Source organism: Triticum urartu, chromosome 6 (assembly GCF_003073215.2).
Source record: "Triticum urartu cultivar G1812 chromosome 6, Tu2.1, whole genome shotgun sequence".
NCBI classification, from domain to species: Eukaryota; Viridiplantae; Streptophyta; class Magnoliopsida; order Poales; family Poaceae; genus Triticum; species Triticum urartu.
This window is the reverse complement of record NC_053027.1, coordinates 334,543,618-334,562,128: the sequence shown is the minus strand read 5'-3', so window position 1 is coordinate 334,562,128 and position 18,511 is coordinate 334,543,618.

The window sequence follows — 18,511 nt, the reverse complement described above, 5'->3', positions numbered from 1 at the left end:
CTCCGGAACCTTTGAAGGTCCCGGAGCGGTGTCCGGCCTAGAGCCAGACTTGGAGCCCTGGGGGGTTTCATCTCCTTTACTCCTGGAGTCCGGGAGGTCGCCTTGCGGCGCCTCCGGGACCACCTCCTCCCTGCTTGGAACCTGTTGCGACAACACCTCGGTGTCGTCCGTAGTGGGGGGGGGGGGGGGAAGCCGTCGGAAGCGAGTTCACATCCAACGAGTCCAGTGAGCCGCTCGACGACGCGTCGAGCCGGTCTTTGGGTGGGCTGCATAAGCATATTCGACATAAGGGAAAGCTGTGCAATAAATGAATACTATGAACTACTCCGGTATCCGGATACTTACGATTTTGCCAGGGGCTTGGCCCTGGGCTGCCACTCATCTCCGCCGTCGTCGGCGTCGGCGGAGTAGTCCGGAGGAAGGGTTTTCCCCTTCTTGAACCCTCCGGCCTCCTCAAAGAAGGCGGCCTTCCTTTTCTTCTCTCCTCCTGCTAGAGGGGGAGAGGTCTCTTCTTCTTCCTCCTCGTCTTCGCGAGAGGAAGGCGCTTCGGGACCGTCGGATGATGAATCCGACACCTCCTGGCATCGGGCGCTCTTTCGAGTCCCCGTGGCCCTTTTCGTGGCCTTCTTCTCCGGCACCACATAGGGCGCCGGAACCAGCAGCCTCGCCAAGCGAGCGTCCGCTGGGCCTTCGGGCAAAGGGGCCGGATAGTTAATCTGTCCGGACGTCACATGCCAATCCTATCAGAGGAAAGGGAGCTTAGATCCCGCATAGAGTCAAACTATGGAAAACTGATACCCTGTAAAAGGAAAAAACAGCTTACCGCTAGCGCGTGACGCTGCGCGCTAAATCCGCGATCCTCGGTAGCGGATGCGGGAGCCTCGGCGCCCTTGAAAAGCATCCTCCAGGCATCTTCGTATGTCGTGTCGAAGAGCCTGTTTACAGTTTGATGTTGCACCGGGTCGAACTCCCACAGATTGAAGGCCCGTCGTTGGCACGGGAGGATCAGGCGGATGAGCATAACCTGGACTACGTTGACAAGCTTGAGCTTCTTGTCCACCAGGATTTGGATGCATGTTTGGAGTCCGGTCAGCTCTCCTTTTTTACCCCAAGATAGGCATGTCTCCTTCCAGGAGGTGAGCCGCGTAGGGGGGCCGGATCGAAACTCAGGTGGTGCGATGCATTCACCGTCGCGCGGCTCGGTGACGTAAAACCACCATGATTGCCACCCCTTCAGGGTCTCCACAAAGGAGCCCTCGAGCCACAGGACGTTGGCCATCTTGCCAACCATGGCACCGCCGCACTCCGCCTGGCGGCCGCGCACCACCTTCGGCTTGACGTTGAAAGTCTTAAGCCATAGGCCAAAATAGGGGCGGATGCGGAGGAAAGCCTCGCACACAATGATAAACGCTGAGATGTTGAGAACGAAGTTCGGGGTCAGATCATGGAAATCCAGGCAGTAGTAGAACATGAGCCCCCGGAAAAATGGATGCAGAGGGAAGCCCAGTCCGCAGAGGAAATGGGGGAGGAATACCACCCTCTCATGGGGCCTAGGAGTGGGGATGAGCTGCCCCTTTTCGGGAAGCCGGTGCGCGATGTCGCTAGCTAGATATCCGGCCTTCCTCAGCTTTTTGATGTGTCCCTCCATGACGAAGGAGACCATCCACTTGTCTCCCGCTCCGGACATGACTGGAGAAGGTTGAGGTGGTAGTGCGGACTTGGGCGCTCGAGCTCGAGTGCGCAAGAACGGATAGGCAAAGGACGAAGAAGGCGTGGGTGAAAAGGTGGATCCTTATCCCCTTATATGGGTGGACGCGACTACATGTCCCCACCAGCCTGGTAAAACTCGCTTATCTCCAAGCGCCGTAATCAAAGGCGCGGTTGGGTTACCCATGCCCGTATTGATGAGAATCCCGGAATAAGGGGACACGTTGTCTGCTTTAACAAGACGTGCCAAGGAAACCGCCTCGCATAACGCGCTAAGATGGGACAGTAAAACGGTTCGAATAAAAGCTTGGCCGTGGTGTGATGTCACACTACGGAGTACGTCAGCAGATTAGATTTGTGTAAATATTATTCTCTCTATGGCAATATGTGGAAATTTATTTTGCAGAGTCGAACACTATCTTTGTGTTCAAAATCTTCTATGAAGTACTTGGAGGAGGAACCCGCCTTGCAATGCCGAAGACAATCTGCGCGCCGGACTCGTCGTCATTGAAGCCTGGTTCAGGGGCTACTGAGGGAGTCCTGGATTATGGGGTGTTCGGATAGCCGAACTATACCTTCAGCATGACTCCTGGACTATGAAGATACAAGATTGAAGACTCCGTCCTGCGTCCAGAAGGGACTTTCCTTGGCGTGGAAGGCAAGCTTGGCGATACGGATATGAAGATCTCCTACCATTGTAACCGACTCTAACCCTAACCCTATCCGGTGTCTACATAAAACGGAGGGTTTTAGTCCGTAGGACAACATACACATCAACAATCATACCATAGGCTAGCTTCTAGGGTTTAGCCTCTCTGATCTCGTGGTAGATCTACTCTTGTACTACCCATATCATCAATATTAATCAAGCAGGACGTAGGGTTTTACCTCCATTGAGAGGGCCCGAACCTGGGTAAAACTTTGTGTCACTTGCCTCCTGTTACCATCCGACCTAGATGCACAGTTCGGGACCCCCTACCCGAGATCCGCCGGTTTTGACACCGACAAGCACGTTAGTCCAATTTCCTTGGGCGAGCTGTTTTTCACCTCGGCTATATATACCCCTCACCCTCCTCAGACTGCATTTACCCGGCTCGACCTCACTCCACTCGCTCGAGCTCTCAGACCTAGCGCCGCTACTACTTCCATCGTTGCCGGTGAGGAAGAGCTTCACTACCTCGATCTTGTTGCCATCGTACTCTCGCCGGTCGCGGAAATCTTCACTCTGTCACTACCGTAGTTGTCTTCTGCTACCGAGTTAGGGCGTGGAAGATCTGAACGGACGAACTTCCCATCTACACTTCCCAGTTCGTAGTGTTCTTCGTCAAGGGTAAATAAAATCTATTTTTACTGCCCTTGTTGATTCGGATGATTTTCACAAAATCTTCAAAAGGTGTTTATTCTTCAACTTCCCCACTATTTGAACACCTCACATCCATCTGTTCTTGATCTATTTCCCAAACAATGTTTTTCTTCAAGATTCCTTAATTGTGTTGATTTTCAATCTATACAACTCGGGAACCTAAGTCAAAGACCCCTTAGCAAAATTCCTCAAGACACGTTTGGTCATATTCCTCAAACTTGTTCTTTTAAAAAAACTTTTGAGAACGCATGGACCTCTCCAAATTCTTCGCACCTATACTCTGTTCACAGGTACTCATGTCTGTTCCTCGAAGAGAAATTGCATACCTCTTCAGAGAACTTTGTTTTTCAAATTCCTCAGCTGAAGAAAATGGCTGGTGGCAAGAGACCTAAGAAGGGAGGAAAGAGACTTGAAGTAAACACATCATTTGAGATCCATGATGACATCTAGGCAGGGTACTGCACTCCAGCTGAAGAAATGAAGAATGAGTGCAAAGTGCGCATTCAGAGGATAGAGCGGAGATGGGCACGGGAATGGAGGGAGTACAGATATGTCACTCCTAAGTAGCTGAAGAAATTCGCCTTACGCCCTCCTTGCCCAAGACCTCCTTTGGCGCCTGGACAAATTGCTGATCCCACTAGCCTCAAGCGCGGTGAGGACTATTCGGATGAATGGGCCAAGCGGCAAGCCAAGTTGGCCAAAATGGCCACGGAAGTAGTGAAGAAATTCAATGAAGACTTTGTTTCTCCCGCTGTTGAGGCCTCTGCAAAAAGCCTAAGAAGGCTATGCCCAAGAAGCATGCACACAAGCCCAGTTCCTCGGCTGCAATGCCATCACGGCCAAGCACGTCAAAGCCCTCACAGCATATTCGTCAAGAAGCTCTAGTCCCCACAGCTACAAAATCTTCAGTAGCTACTTCAATGTCCTCAGCACCTGCGCACCTCGCCTCGTGCCAAAGGACAACTGGAATCTCAATTGCTTCAGCTCCTCTGCAGTCCTCAACAGGCCCAACTTTGCTGAAGATAAAGGCCATTGTTGGACGAGGCACAAGGCCAAGTCCTCACAAGAAGCAGGTTGCCTTCCATGTACCGTCTAGTGAAGACGAAGCTGATGATGAGGAATTAGAAGAAATCATCAGGGACAGACAAAAATGGGTCGCTAGAGCCAAATGCACCAATGTGCCTCTTCTGTTGGATCCCAAGTTGATCCTGGATTTAATTGATTTCTGGCACAAGGACCCCAACACTCCTATGCCTGATTCCAATCTCATATCTGGCCAGAATCACATGTTGATCGCCTTCATAGGCGAAGAAAAATGGAAGTTTGAAAAGTCCATGAAGCTAAAGAAGGCTCATTACAAGAAGGAGCATCTTCTGAAGAAGAACGTTGTCAAAATGACAACTGATGAACTTGTGACCATGCAAGCTGAGATCAAAGCACTCAGTGATGAATTTGACGATTACCATGCAGATTGGCTGGGAGACAAGGTCAGAAGAAGATCCTTCTGCTGCTTCGACATAGCAGTTGGATGAAGAAATTGAAATGGATAACATCCCTTCAACTCCACCGGTTTCATTGCCCATGCCTCAATTCACAGCTGAAGAGGCCGACGTTGAAGAAATAGATGAGGAAGATGAAGACATGGACATTGGGTGTACCACTCCAATTTTGAATGATGACTACTGGGAAGGTCATCACCCCAATTCACCACTGTTCACCCCTCTGCAACAGATTCCTCAGTCCCCTATTCAGAATGAAGAAATTCACACGGGCTTTGAAGAACATCAGGCATCTCTCCTCACTATTCCTGAAGAAGTTCCAACCACTAGCGCTGATGAAAATGTTGCTGTTGAGATGGAGGCCAAGGCTAGTGAAGAAATTGGCACAAAATTCCTCAGCCTATGGCTCCAGAGACTGTGATTCAAGAGGTTGTGATGACTTCAACAATTAATGTTCACCCAAGCCTCGGAATCCTCACTCCAAGAAGTAGATGTTCAAGGCTGAAGACTTCTTTGCTGAGCAGATTTTCTTTTGGGACTACAATCCATATGACTTAGCAAGACTTAGATGCAAGCGCTTCTAGACCGCAAGTCAAATGAACTTCTATTCCTCACTGTTGTTCGATAAAGACAAGATCTTTGACCATGAGCAAATTCCTCATGTGGACATGGAGTCGCTGCCCCGCTTCACCCTAGTCCTCAGTGTTCTTCATGACGCTGGACTGCTCAACCTCTGCACCGACACCTTCGACTGGAATGAAGAACTCATTCTTCAATTATATGCCACGTTGCACATTACTGGCAATGTCGAAGATGTGAACTCATGGGTGCTGGACTGGATGACTGAAAATACTCACTACAAAGCACCGGCCTCTGAATTGCTTCATGCCGTCCAAGTCAGTCCTCCCACTGAAGGTGCAAGTTGCATCTATGATGAACCTAAACTTGAAAATCATCTGATGCAAGTGCTAATGAAGCCTTTGAAGCCAGGCCAAGCTCCTAAAACCAAATTCCTCGTCAAGGAACTGGTCTATGTGCCAAGGACCATATACAGAATATTGACCAAAACCCTCAGGCCAATCAATGGCCTCAACTATGATGATGAAGAAGTTGTTGGCATCATGGAGAATCTGCTTTTCAACATCATACATGGTATTCCTATCAACTACCACGATTTCTTTATGCGGACTTTGGCCAATGTCGCTCTGTCCCCATTTGAATTGAAGCCTTACGCTTCCTGGATCATGAGATTCATCAGATCAAGGTACTCAATTCACTACAGGGCTGATTGTCAACGCCATCTCAGCTATTTGTCCCCAATCGAACTCCTCAAACAGACTATTTCCTCAGCTGATGAGAAGGGCAAGGCTGCTGTAATTGATGAAGGCACTCATCTATTGGATGGACAATTTCACAAAGCTGCATCCTACTCCACCAATGATGACTCTGCCACCCATGACACTGCCGCAAATTCTTCAAAGCATTTTCCTCAAGCAACTGCTCCAATGGTGATGAATGATCATGAGCTTATCCTAAGTCTTCATTAGAAGGTTGATCACAATCACAAGTGGGTCAAATGACAGTTTGGTTCAATTCTTCAGAATATGGCAATCACTCAAAACACTTTGAAGAAGAAACATTACTATCTGCATGAAGTGTTTCATCGCACTTGGGTTGTACTGTCTCACCTCTATGGTGATGAAGATCTCAAGCAGATGGGCATCAAGCAGGACTTTGACTGGTATCAGCCACCTTTGAAGAAATTCAAGATAGGTAAAAGTTCCTCACTTGGTGGCCAGCTCATATTCTTCATCGCACGAGACTGGTGAGCATGAAGATTTGGACGACACTGCGGCAGGGCCTACATCAATGGATGACCCCAACAACGTTGGCGCTCCTGCATTGACATCATGATGATATTCTTTAGGGGCATTAGACCTCATTTTTCGTCCCTTTTGGTCATTCGATGACAAAGGGGGAGAAAAGTGAGTCAGTCTTCAAGCGGGTCTATATATAGGCATTTTTTTGCTGAGTTGTATTTGTTGGATGACCCCAACTCTCGTTCTTCTGAAGTATTTGTTGGATCAAGTTGTAAACTTAAGTCCGATGGTGGTCTGATACTCTTGCTATGTTTTTCTGCATGCTATTTCCTCCTATATGTTAATGCCCACATGGTGAATTACATCAGTCACCATATTTCATCATGCATTTAAAATTCATCATATCATATGTCAAATGTGTGTATGAATTACAAGATATAGGGGCGGATCTCCATGATTATATTCTACAATGTGCATTTGCTCTTCAAGGCAAATTCCTCACATATGCACATCTTCGGGGGGAGTTCTTCTATATCTTGCAATCAAATTCTACAATTTCAGTATCTACACTTCACATGTTTAGCCCCATTGAAAACTTAACCTATATTGTCATCAATCACCAAAAAGGGGGAGACGGTAAGTGCATCTAGTGACCCTTAGTGATTTTGGTGTATTGAAGATTTATAGGTTAAGGGACTAACGCATTTGTGAGTGTAGACAAGTCTATATGTCTATGAGGAGTTTCATATTACAGAGAAAGTCGACCCATAAAAATGAATGTCTTCAACTAAAGAATTTGGCTTTCTGAAGATTTTGAAAGTGAAGAAATTGGTGTGATCCTGAAGACTTGATATTCATGCGAGGGTTATGAAGCGTGAAGACTTTTGTTTTCGTAGCTTCATTTTCTTTTTCTTGAGTCATGGGAAACACCGTACTGTTAAAGTGGGGTCGAGGCAAAACTAAGGAAAAGTTTCCAAGTGACGCTCATCTCAAAATCCTACACCTACCCAATCCTTTCCAGTGAAGCCATTGGAAATCTCATACAGTTCAGTCAATTTCTTTAGTGATAGAGACGAAAATCTTCTAGTCTCTGAGGAATTTATTCTGACTGAGGAGTTAGGAATTCGCCAATGTTGATTGCCTACAAGTGAGGTGCTACCTCTTGAGCACTGCTTTAGTTTTCCCCGAAGAGGAAGGGATGATGCAGCAAAGTAGTGTAAGTATTTCCCTCAGTTTTTGAGAACCAAGGTATCAATCGAGTAGGAGGATACACGCGAGTCCCTGGTACCTGCACAAAACAAATAAATCCTCGCAACCAACGCGAATAGGGGTTGTCAATCCCTACACGGCCACTTACGAGAGTGAGATCTGATAGATATGATAAGATAATATTTTTGGTATTTTTGTAATAAAGATGCAAAGTAAAATAAAGGAAAAGTAAAGAGCAAAGGAAATAACTAAGTAGTAGGAGATTAATATGATAAAGATAGACCCGGGGGCCATAGGTTTCACTAGTGGCTTCTCTCAAGAGCATAAGTATTCTACAGTGGGTGAACAAATTACTATTGAGCAATTGACAGAATTGAGCATAATTATGAGAATACCTAGGGATGATCATGTATATAGGCATCACGTCCGAGACAAGTAGATCGACTCCTGCCTGCATCTACTACTATTACTCCACTCATCGACCGCTATCCAGCATGCATCTAGAGTATTAAGTTAAAAATAGAGTAGCGCCTTAAGCAAGATGACATGATGTGGAGGGATAAATTCATGCAATATGATGAAAACCCCATCTTGTTATCCTTGATGGCAACAATACAATATGTGCCTTGTTGTCCCTACTGTCACTGGGAAAGGACACCGCAAGATTGAACCCAAAGCTAAGCACTTCTCCCATTGCAAGAAAGATCAATCTAGTAGGCCAAACCAAACAGATAATTCAAAGAGACTTGCAAAGATAACCAATCATACATAAAAGAATTCAGAGAAGATTCAACTATTGTTCATAGATAGACTTGATCATAAACCCACAATTGATCGATCTAAACAAACACACCGCAAAAAGAAGATTACATCGAATAGTTCTCCACAAGAGAGGGGGAGAACATTGTATTGAGATCTGAAAAGAGAGAAGAAGCCATCTAGTTAATAACTATGGACCCTTAGGTCTGAGGTAAACTACTCACACTTCATCGGAGGGGCTATGGTGTTGATGTAGAAGCCCTCCGTGATCGATGCCCCCTCCGGTGGAGCTCCGGAACAGGCCCCAAGATGGGAGCTCGTGGATACAGAAAGTTGCGGTGGTGGAATTAGGTTTTTGGCTCCATATTTGATCGTTTGGGGGTACGTAGGTATATATAGGAGGAAGGAGTACGTCGGTGGAGCAACAGGGGGCCCACGAGGGTGGAGGGCGCGCCTAGGGGGGGTAGGCACGCCCCCCTACCTCGTGGCCTCCTCTTTTGTGTCTTGACGTAGGTTCCAAGTCTCCTTGGTCTTGTTTGTTGAGAAAATCATGTTCCCGAAGGTTTCATTCCGTTTGGAATCCGTTTGATATTCCTTTTCTTCGAAACCCTAAAACAGGCAAAAAACATCAATTCTGGGCTGGGCCTCCGGTTAATAGGTTAGTCCCAAAAATAATATAAAGTGGATAATAAAGCCCAATAATGTCCAAAACAGTAGATAATATAGCATGGAGCAATCAAAAATTATAGATACGTTGGAGACGTATCATGAGGAACATGATAGCCCTGAGGAATTAGATATCCAAATTTCCGACCGTTGTTGTGCTACACGCTAGCTGTCCCAAAATATCTACCCACCTAACGGTCATATCATTGAAGGGCATTTATGACTTATCATGTCGGGCTGCTCCCTAGGCTATAAATAGCCGCCCCCTACAACCACTAGCTGGTTGGCTGCTCCGCGAGAAACTGACACTTGTCATTGAGAGCATCCCATCCTCCAAGGATTTCGAGCGAAAATCATCAAGTGAGGAAAACCCAAACCCAAACACCTAGAAACCCAAAGTGATTGAGCATCACTAAAGAGATTGTTCCTGTGTGGAATCGACGCTTGTTACCTTTGAGGACTGTGCATCCTCCAGACGGTTAGGCGTCATGGTCTAGAACATCCAAGAGGAAATTGTGGATCACCGAGTGACCGAGTCTGTGAAGGTTTGGAAGTCACCTGAAGACTTACCATGAGTGATTGGGCAACGTCTGTGTGACCTTAGCTCAAGGAGAATACGGTGAGGACTGTATGTCCGGAACTGTGTGTCCTCAGGTTTAACTACCTAGCCGCTCCAACCAGACATACAATTGTCACAACAGTTGGAACTGGTCTACCAAATCATCGTCTTCACCAAGCTACTGGTTCTATTTCCTCAACCCTTTCATTTCCTCATTTCTGTGTACAACTACATGATCATTTCTGTTTGAACACTTTGACTGAAGACTTTCTCAATTTGCTCAATCCTAATTCTTCAGTCAGTTTGTCTTCAGCCTTCTTATCCTATGTTTACACTACTTGTACTCTATGCTTGTTTTCATTTCATCATGATGACCATGGTGCTACTCTGTTTTGCTTGCATCTCAGTACTTATTCCACTCCTAAGTAGTTCATCGCTTAGGAATTTCCTCACCCTAAAATTCCTTAGTGATGAATTTGTAAAAATCGCCTATTCACCCCCTCTAGTCGATATAACGCACTTTCAGATACCACAACGGCCAAATTCGAAGGGGGACATGAGTACACCCTATCCTGACTAAAGGTTGTCTTCGTTTGCATATCATCTGGTTGTGACGCACTGGTGGGTTCTGTGATGACCTCCGTCCTGCCGAGCCTATGGTGTTGGTCTTGTTGGACTGAAATGGCAACCTTTGGGGGATTCCTCGGGAACCCGCGTGGTGGTTCTGTCCCTCTAGAAGCAAGAGGAAACTGTCATTCCCTGCGTCTGCTGGCGCCCTCCTGGCACTTTTCGTCATGGCTCACGTCACCACGTGCCTCGTGAGGCAGGGTGCGAGCCTAGATATGTCCACCACTCGGGAGGCAGCATAGGGAGGTCTTGATGTAGTGCTCCTCACGAGGCAAGGACCCTAGTGAGGGTCTTGTTTGTGAGGCCTACACGCTGGGCTGCGCCAGGCCATTGGTGGAGCCACGCGCTGGGCCATAGGAAGACAGACCTGTGTACCCCAGTCCTAGAGCCCCGACAGTAGCGCTCGGCCCACGGGATGCTCGGCCTTGATCGGAAGCAGAGACGAAGAGGGGAGGACGAAGCGACACGGGCCGCAACCGCCTGCGGGCTAGGCTCGACACGTGGCGTGCGGCAGGGCACTGACGCCCCACTTCCCCATGTCACATCGGCAACCGCCTAGGCTAACATGAAGCCTAGCGCGCCGCCGCGGGGCTATCATTTCTCGTCCTTGCCTTGCATCTTCCACATCCTTCCGTGACCCCCTTTCTCTTGTGCTAGGCTCCTCCAGATCCAGACAGAGTGTCGCCTTTCCTTCTCCCCTGCCAGTGTTATCAATTTTACTAATGGCGCCCACTGGGAAAGCGAAGTCTGCAGCCCCGGTCATGAGCTCCTCCTCCCACGTGCTGGCGCTCTCAACCTCCTACGTCGCTAAGGAGGAGGACCTCAATCTGGTGTTCCCGCTGACGGCCAGCGACCATAAGAAATGGGCATGACCCAGATCTGGCCTAGCTCCGTGGCACGGAGCAGCCTGACGGAGTCCTGTCGGCGTTCTGGGAACTAGGGTACCCAGACATGCCTACCTGTGGCCAACGGCGCGGCTTCATCGACGGCCTGGTACGGCCCATATACTATACCGTCAAGACAAGACCCTCACAAGGCGGACGAAACCAAGACCTCCAGAGGGAGCGGAGATTTCAATGCAGGTGCCTGACCACATGAGGTTGCGATGACGCAAGCCATGACAACCAAGGCCCGGCGTGCGCCAGTGGGCGCAGAAGAGGCAGTTTCCTCTCTAGTTCTAAGGAGGCAAGCACAGGCATGGGTTCCCGAGAAAGCTCACAAATGTTTCCACTCTCGTGCAACAAGACTAAGACCGCCAGGACGACGGGACGGATGTCGTCACCGAGCCCACCACGGCGTCACGACATGAAGCTTTGCACACGAAGACCACCTTTCATTAGGATAAGATGTACTACTTGTCCCCTATCAAATTGGCCACTGTGGGATCCCTTCCCGCCTATGTTTTGGGGGAAGAGGACCGAGGCAACTATAAGTATAGGTTAGCCACCACCATAGAGGGAGGGGATCCTTTCCACCCTCACTAGAGCAGACCTCACCAGGTTGTTCATCCCTTGTACTAGTTCATCTTCAGCCCCTCTTGTGGTTAATCAACCACAAAGCAGGAGTAGGGTTTTACACCTGAAGGTGGCCTGAACCTGGGTAAACTTCCGTGTTCATCTTCTCCCTTGTTCATCGAGCTAGGCTGTGGAGCGATGGGCTGGTAGGCTGGATAGGTCGAGTTCTTCGCAAACACCCCAGAGTTCAAACCTTTCTTGGGTCTGCGGAGCCCTGAATCTGACATTTGGCGCGCTAGTTAGGGGTGTGTTGAAGCCACTCTTCCACCGTTCACTCCGCCCCCATTCCATCGTTCCTATGGCCGACGCTCGCCATGTCTGTGCTGAACACCGGGCCGCTCGTGTCGCCCCAGACAGCACCCGTGGGCAATGGCGCTCCTCGCCGCTCCGGCTCTCTAGTGGCTAACGCCGCCACTAACCCCGCTGCAACTTAGGAGAAGGACTCATCGCTACCACCGTCTGTGCGGCACGACGTCCGCACCATAACTCCATCACCCACTCTAGCCACAACATCATCTTCTCATGCTCGTCGCAGGCCGGTTAACACGCAGGCCGGCCCCATTCATGTCACCTCCTGGGGTCATTGCTGTTTGGCCTTCTGATGTAGGGTGGAACCCTAGATGGACGATCTTTCACGAAACGAGCGGATCCCGCAAAGAACACGAAGAACATGAGGGGAAACATGAGGGGAACACATGAGAGAATCACTCAAACCAACAAGAACGATCACATATGTGCTAGATCCTCGAAACACAAAGAGACATACACGATCCAAAGTCAACAAAGTACGATACAAGAGGTAACCAGTTCTTCTCCATGAGGAGGTCTTGAATCCACGAGGGGATCTTCCCGTGAGGGGTCTTGATTCCAAGGTGGATCTTCTCCGTAGATGTCGCGGTCTCTCTCATGGAGTAGATCTGTATGGATGAGCGAGGCTCTATCTCTAATATGAGCAATCACAAAACTAACCCTAACTAGGAGGAGGTGGAGGAGTATATAAAGTCTAGGTCCACGAAGGGGTAAACGGGAGATGGATACATGGGCCATGGGCCCGATCTCTGTACACAGACAGGTATTAGACATCTGCTGGGGACCGGTCGTCCGGTGGCTCGTGGGCTTCCGGACGTCTGGTAGTCACCGGACGTTCGCTTACTTTGGCTCGGTTGAGGTGGCACTGGACGTCCGGTAGCTGGCGGTCATCCGGTCACCGTTCGTCCGGTGCCATCGGTCTTCCATTGATTTGGCTCGATGTAAATGCGTCGGTCGTCTGGTAGGGGCCGGATGTCCGCTCGCTGGGAGGGGCCGGTCATCTAGTATCGTCGGGACGTCCGCTCGTTGGAGCTTCTTCGGCAGCTCTTCTTCTTGCGTCTTCATTTCCACGCTTCCCTCCCGTATGCTGTAGTTGTACACTTGCACTCGCACTCCTCATCGCCGTAGCATTTCGACAATACCTATGCATGCACACGAGTGCATTGTCAAGTAGTATACATCCTCGAAGGGGTCAAGTGAACACACGTAAAGGAGATGATTCACCTTTGTGTATGTGAAGTGGATGTCCAACGTGTAACTTGCCAAACAGACTCTTGACATGGTGATGTCTGTAGGATGCTCCGCATCATCTCACCTCCCTTGGGAAAGATCCGACCTCCGATCGAAAACCAAATAACCATGGGAAAGAGATGGCTTCGCCATGTAGAAGTGAACGTTCAACAAGTTCTTGTCATCTTGAAGCTCGAAATGGGCACTCTCCATTGTCTCACCGTCTTGTGATTCTTTCAAAAGGAGTAACAACAAGAAACACTTGGAAAAACAAATGTGGTTAGCGTTAGTGCAAAACCAAGCATTCAAGAGGTTATTCACCAAACAAGTGTCATCATCGTGCAAAGCATATGGTGTGACAAAGGATTGTGACACGGCATGTAAGCATATCAATCGAGCACAAGCAATGAAATCATGGGGACAAGCATGTGATGTGAGGTAGTGATGCAAATATGTGTGACAAGAGAAGAAGCATCTACCTCAAGTTCATAGCAAGCATTCACAAATTTCTCAATGAAAGTCCTATGGTAGGCATAGGAATCATTCACAACACCAAATAAAATTAAGTGTCTAAACACATGGGTCAAGTGCAAGACAATCCAAGCATACTGTGCATGGGGTGTAGTGAATATTGTGTGGCACTCAACACAATAGAAAGAGCAATTGTTCATCATGTGTGAGGCAATCAAGGTAAGCATGTAGCAATCAATGGGACATGGCATAGTGAAGTGATGACATTTTTGCAACCAAACATATGGGAGGAGCAAGTAATCCATGAATTGGATGGAACACACAAGGCATATATATCATGATGCATGGAATGGTGAAGATGACAAGTCAAAGCAAGATCTCTAACAAGTGTGCAATCAAGTGATCCAAGATGAATAATAAGTCTCATGGGGAAAGCAACACAAGTATTATGATCCATAATATCCATGCTCATGGTTTGGGGGTTCTCAAAAGAGAAGGATATCACCTTGAAATCATGTCCTTGTGCGTCCTTCACAATGCCAAAGTACAAGCAAGTGCAATGTAGAATCGCCGTGGTAGAAGGCGGTTCGCTCTCAAGAGCTCGGATTGTCAACCCACGTGACATGGAAGGTGACACAAGGTCCAAGTATCCTACACATGCACACAACAAAACCAAGATCGTATGCGCATGGTAGATAAACACATCATCCATGATGGTTCTCTTCTCTTGCACATAACCATTAGAAGCACAAGTGGATGAACAATATGATGCAACAATGGCAATATTCATGGCACGAGGTATATGGTGCAAAGAAGGAAGACAAGCATGCTTCACAAAAAATATATCAAAATCTCCAAATATAGGCGAGAATGCTATGGGGGCAATCTCATGAGCAAGATTAGAATCATTGTTGCACTCAATACATGGCAAATTGTCTAACATGAGAGAGGCAACACATGGAGATATATGACAAGAAGCAATAAAAATCATGTCGTGCAAAGCATGTAGATGGTTGTCATCAATCGCGTGAAATGACCAAATCAATCGCGTGAAATGACCAAGTATGAATCAACGGTGATGTAACAAGGGAAGCAATCATAGTAATCAAGCCGTGCACACTAGTGGAGCAAAGATGCAACACACTAGAGTAAATCATGGCAATCATGTCATGCGAACAAATAATAGGAATAGAAAATGCACATGACATATCGCAAGCATGAACACGAAGCAAGATCATAGTATCATCATAGGAATGAGACACAAAGCAAACATGGCAATAACTATCAATATCTCCACCAAGTTTGCAAATACACATACAAGTATGAGAATCAATCATCATGTGTAATACAAAGCATGGGTCACAAATGCATGGCAAAGGTATAGGAATGAGCATATCATGCAAAGTGAACATGGCAAGATGGGAAAATGATATATAATGGACAATAACCCATAGCCAAGGGAGGGCCATGTAGAAGAAATGTGCGAAGTCTTTGCGCGAAGAGAGCGGTGGGAAAGACAATCCATGTGATCCCAAATCATCATTTCTCTATAGAGCTTGTTTTGTCAACTCGTGGGATTGCGAGGTTAACAAGTATTCATGGGTACCTACGGAAAAGAGACACAAACCAAAGAAATTGTGTGCGTGGTTAATGTACACATCATCCATCATGATGTGTATGTGCACGTGAGAGTTAGCACAAGATAAGCATCGCTCAAAGAAATTTGATGCATGGTATAAGAACAAGTCATCCATCAAATAGTTATTGTGTACAACATGATGGTGATGCAAATTGAGCATACAAGTATAAGGATCATGCAATGGATGGGAGTGATCAAAATCTCCTAAAATGCATGAGGAAACTATGGGGGTCTCCTCATGTGCAATATTTGGAACATCATACGGAGAAAATGGACAACATCCAAAACAATGCATATCCGAAGCTAGGTGGTCATGGCATGGCATATGAGATAAATGATGCAAAGGGAGCATATCAATATCATCACAAGAAAAACAAATGACAATAACCATGGGCTTGTCATCTATGCCATATGTGCAAACTGGGTTTATTTTAAGGGCATATGCATAGTCACTATGAAGAGATTGCAAATATAACATATAGTTGATCTCATGCATAGCATATGACAAGTCAAGCGGATTATCAAACATGATGTGACCTAGAGAATTGTCACAAGAAATCCTATGTAACATGGCATCTGAATTAATAGACTCCACATGGCAATCATGATATTCATCGTAAATGGGCAAGAAATCATCACATGAGGAAGTCGCCCTAGCATGAAGCATCGAAATACCTGGATCAACATCATGCAAGCAATCAATGTCAAGAATGTCCACTAGTGGGACTAGATCATCACCATCACCTATGTTACCATTTTTATTCCACTCCAATGGTGTAGGTGAGGTGGGAAAGACCAAATGGTGGTCATCTTCATCTTGATGGAACCATGTGGGGGCTACATCATATTCCACCATGGCCATTGTCTTGTCCAAAGGGAGGACGAAGTCGTCGAGGATTAGCGCGTCATCATAAATGGGACCTAGCACCAAATGAGAAGACACAATAGAGGTAGAGGTTAAGTCGTTAGAAATCATAATGGTCTCACATGACCTATCAACTACCTCACTCTCTCTATGTGGTGGTTCACTCACTCCTTCAAAGTAGGTGCACTCAATCTCATGTATGGAGTAGTCACTCATCTCACTCAAGTGGTGGGGGTTGTGGCTCTCCTCACATGGGAATTGGGGTAAGTCGTCATATATGGGGCTAGTGGTGAAGTCACTCTGACTCGCAATATGGTGGCACAAGTCACATAAGTCATGAAACATCGCCATGGTCGAGGTGAAATACTCAACCATCTCATCGTCGTCCCCATGGATGAAGGTCGAAGATGGCACATCATCACTCTCGCCTCGTAAGATGGAAGCATCATCCTTGGTCGCCACCTTGTCGCTCGCCTCCAAAGCATGGTCCTTGAGGGTCTCCGTAGTCGTACTCGTTGCTGCACCATCTTTAAAAATAGTCATGGTAGACTCGGCATCATCAATGCCACAAAGAGGGATGGCGGTGGAGTCAAACTTGGGAGCATCGTCTTGGAGCTCGTCGGGATTGGACATCTTGGTGGTACTATCCTCATGCTCGTTGTCGTAGAGCTTGGTCACCGTGAAGTGTGCTTGGGGTGGTGAAGCCTTGGCCTTCATGAGTTCTTGTTCCGCCTTGAGAGCACCAATGTAGTTATCGTCGAGGGACTTGTAGTTCTCAAGGAAGATCGTCTTGGAGATGTCGTTGTGCAATCCTATCATGAAGTGGAACTTCATCGAAATGGGGTCGTCCATGTCGGCTCGTCGCAAGGCAATCTTCATATCCTTGAAGTACGCGTCGATGGACTTGGATCCTTGGGTGGTGTTCTGCAATTGGCATAGAAGTTGTTCCGTGTAGGTTGGAGGAACGAACTTTCACAGCATAGCTCTCTTCATCTTGGGCCAACTCATGTCGTAGGTCTATGAAGGTGCGTGAAGCCATCATGTGGATGCGTAGTCATGGAAGTTCCTTGTGGAGCACTTCACTTGATATTCGGGAGGAACTTGATGTAGCTTGAGTTAGTCGTCCATCAAACGCTCCCATTCGAGATACTCCTTGGATTCTAGAGTCCCATAGAAAGGAATCTCATGGTCGGTGTCGAGGTCGTAGTAGCTCGTGGAAGTCGCGGACTTGAGCTTGGGGAGCTTCTCTTGAAGTGCTTGTGGGCGAAGATGATGTATATCCATAGGCGAAGATGCCTTGAAGTCGCTTGGCGAAGATGCCAAGGGAGATGGTGAAGTTGTTGAGCGGTTGTTGGTGTTGAGCTCTTGACGTTCATGTTCTTTTTGGTGATGGTGTCGATGTCGATGTGATCTTGCCAGAGATGTTAGCTTGGAGGCATGTGCTCTTGAGCATCTTCTCGAAGATGTGGAAGACCGCTTGTAGGACTTGGTGAGGGCTTTGATCTGCTCCATTTGATCTTGCATCTTGGAGTTTTTGGATTTGTTAGTCGCATCAAACTCATCATTGTTGTTGTAAACCGAATATGAAATGCCTTGCCTATCCAGCACAAGACTCAAGCAAATGTACCTTGGCCGATGTTGAAGATGGATCAATGATCACTCAATAATGTAACAAGGAAATACCACAATTGGTGCTGATCTTGTCGATTTCTCACACCTACACAAATAAGGCTTATGGTGGAGCTCGGTGAGGATAGTGGCACAAAAATTTAATGCAAAATGTTAGCACAAGTCAATAATGTTGAAAGAGATTCACAATTTTGCAAGTGAAACAAGTAGACCAATAGCAATGAATATCACACGAAAACGCACACACAGATAGATAAATGGGGTCGTGCAACCAAGGATGAGCACAAAATGTGGAATCCATGGAAAATTCTCGTGTTGCACAACTCAAGAGAGACGCTAGCATGATTGCTCAATAGGAAGATACGACACTTGTGCACAACCTATAAGATGCAAAATGTATCAACTTTCTATCCCAAGTATGTTATGTATGATGTTCCGGTGGTATGATCCAAGATGATCAGATAATACAAGCTTATATGCAATGTGGTATGATTCTATGACACTTGCTTACAAGCTTCTTTGCTCTTTATTTTTTGCTTAAAAGCTTATTCTTTTTTTGTATCTGGCCACAATGTGAAATGCACAAACCAGGATAGAAATTAGGTATATACGGGAACAATCTCGTGACATAAGGGATGATATGAT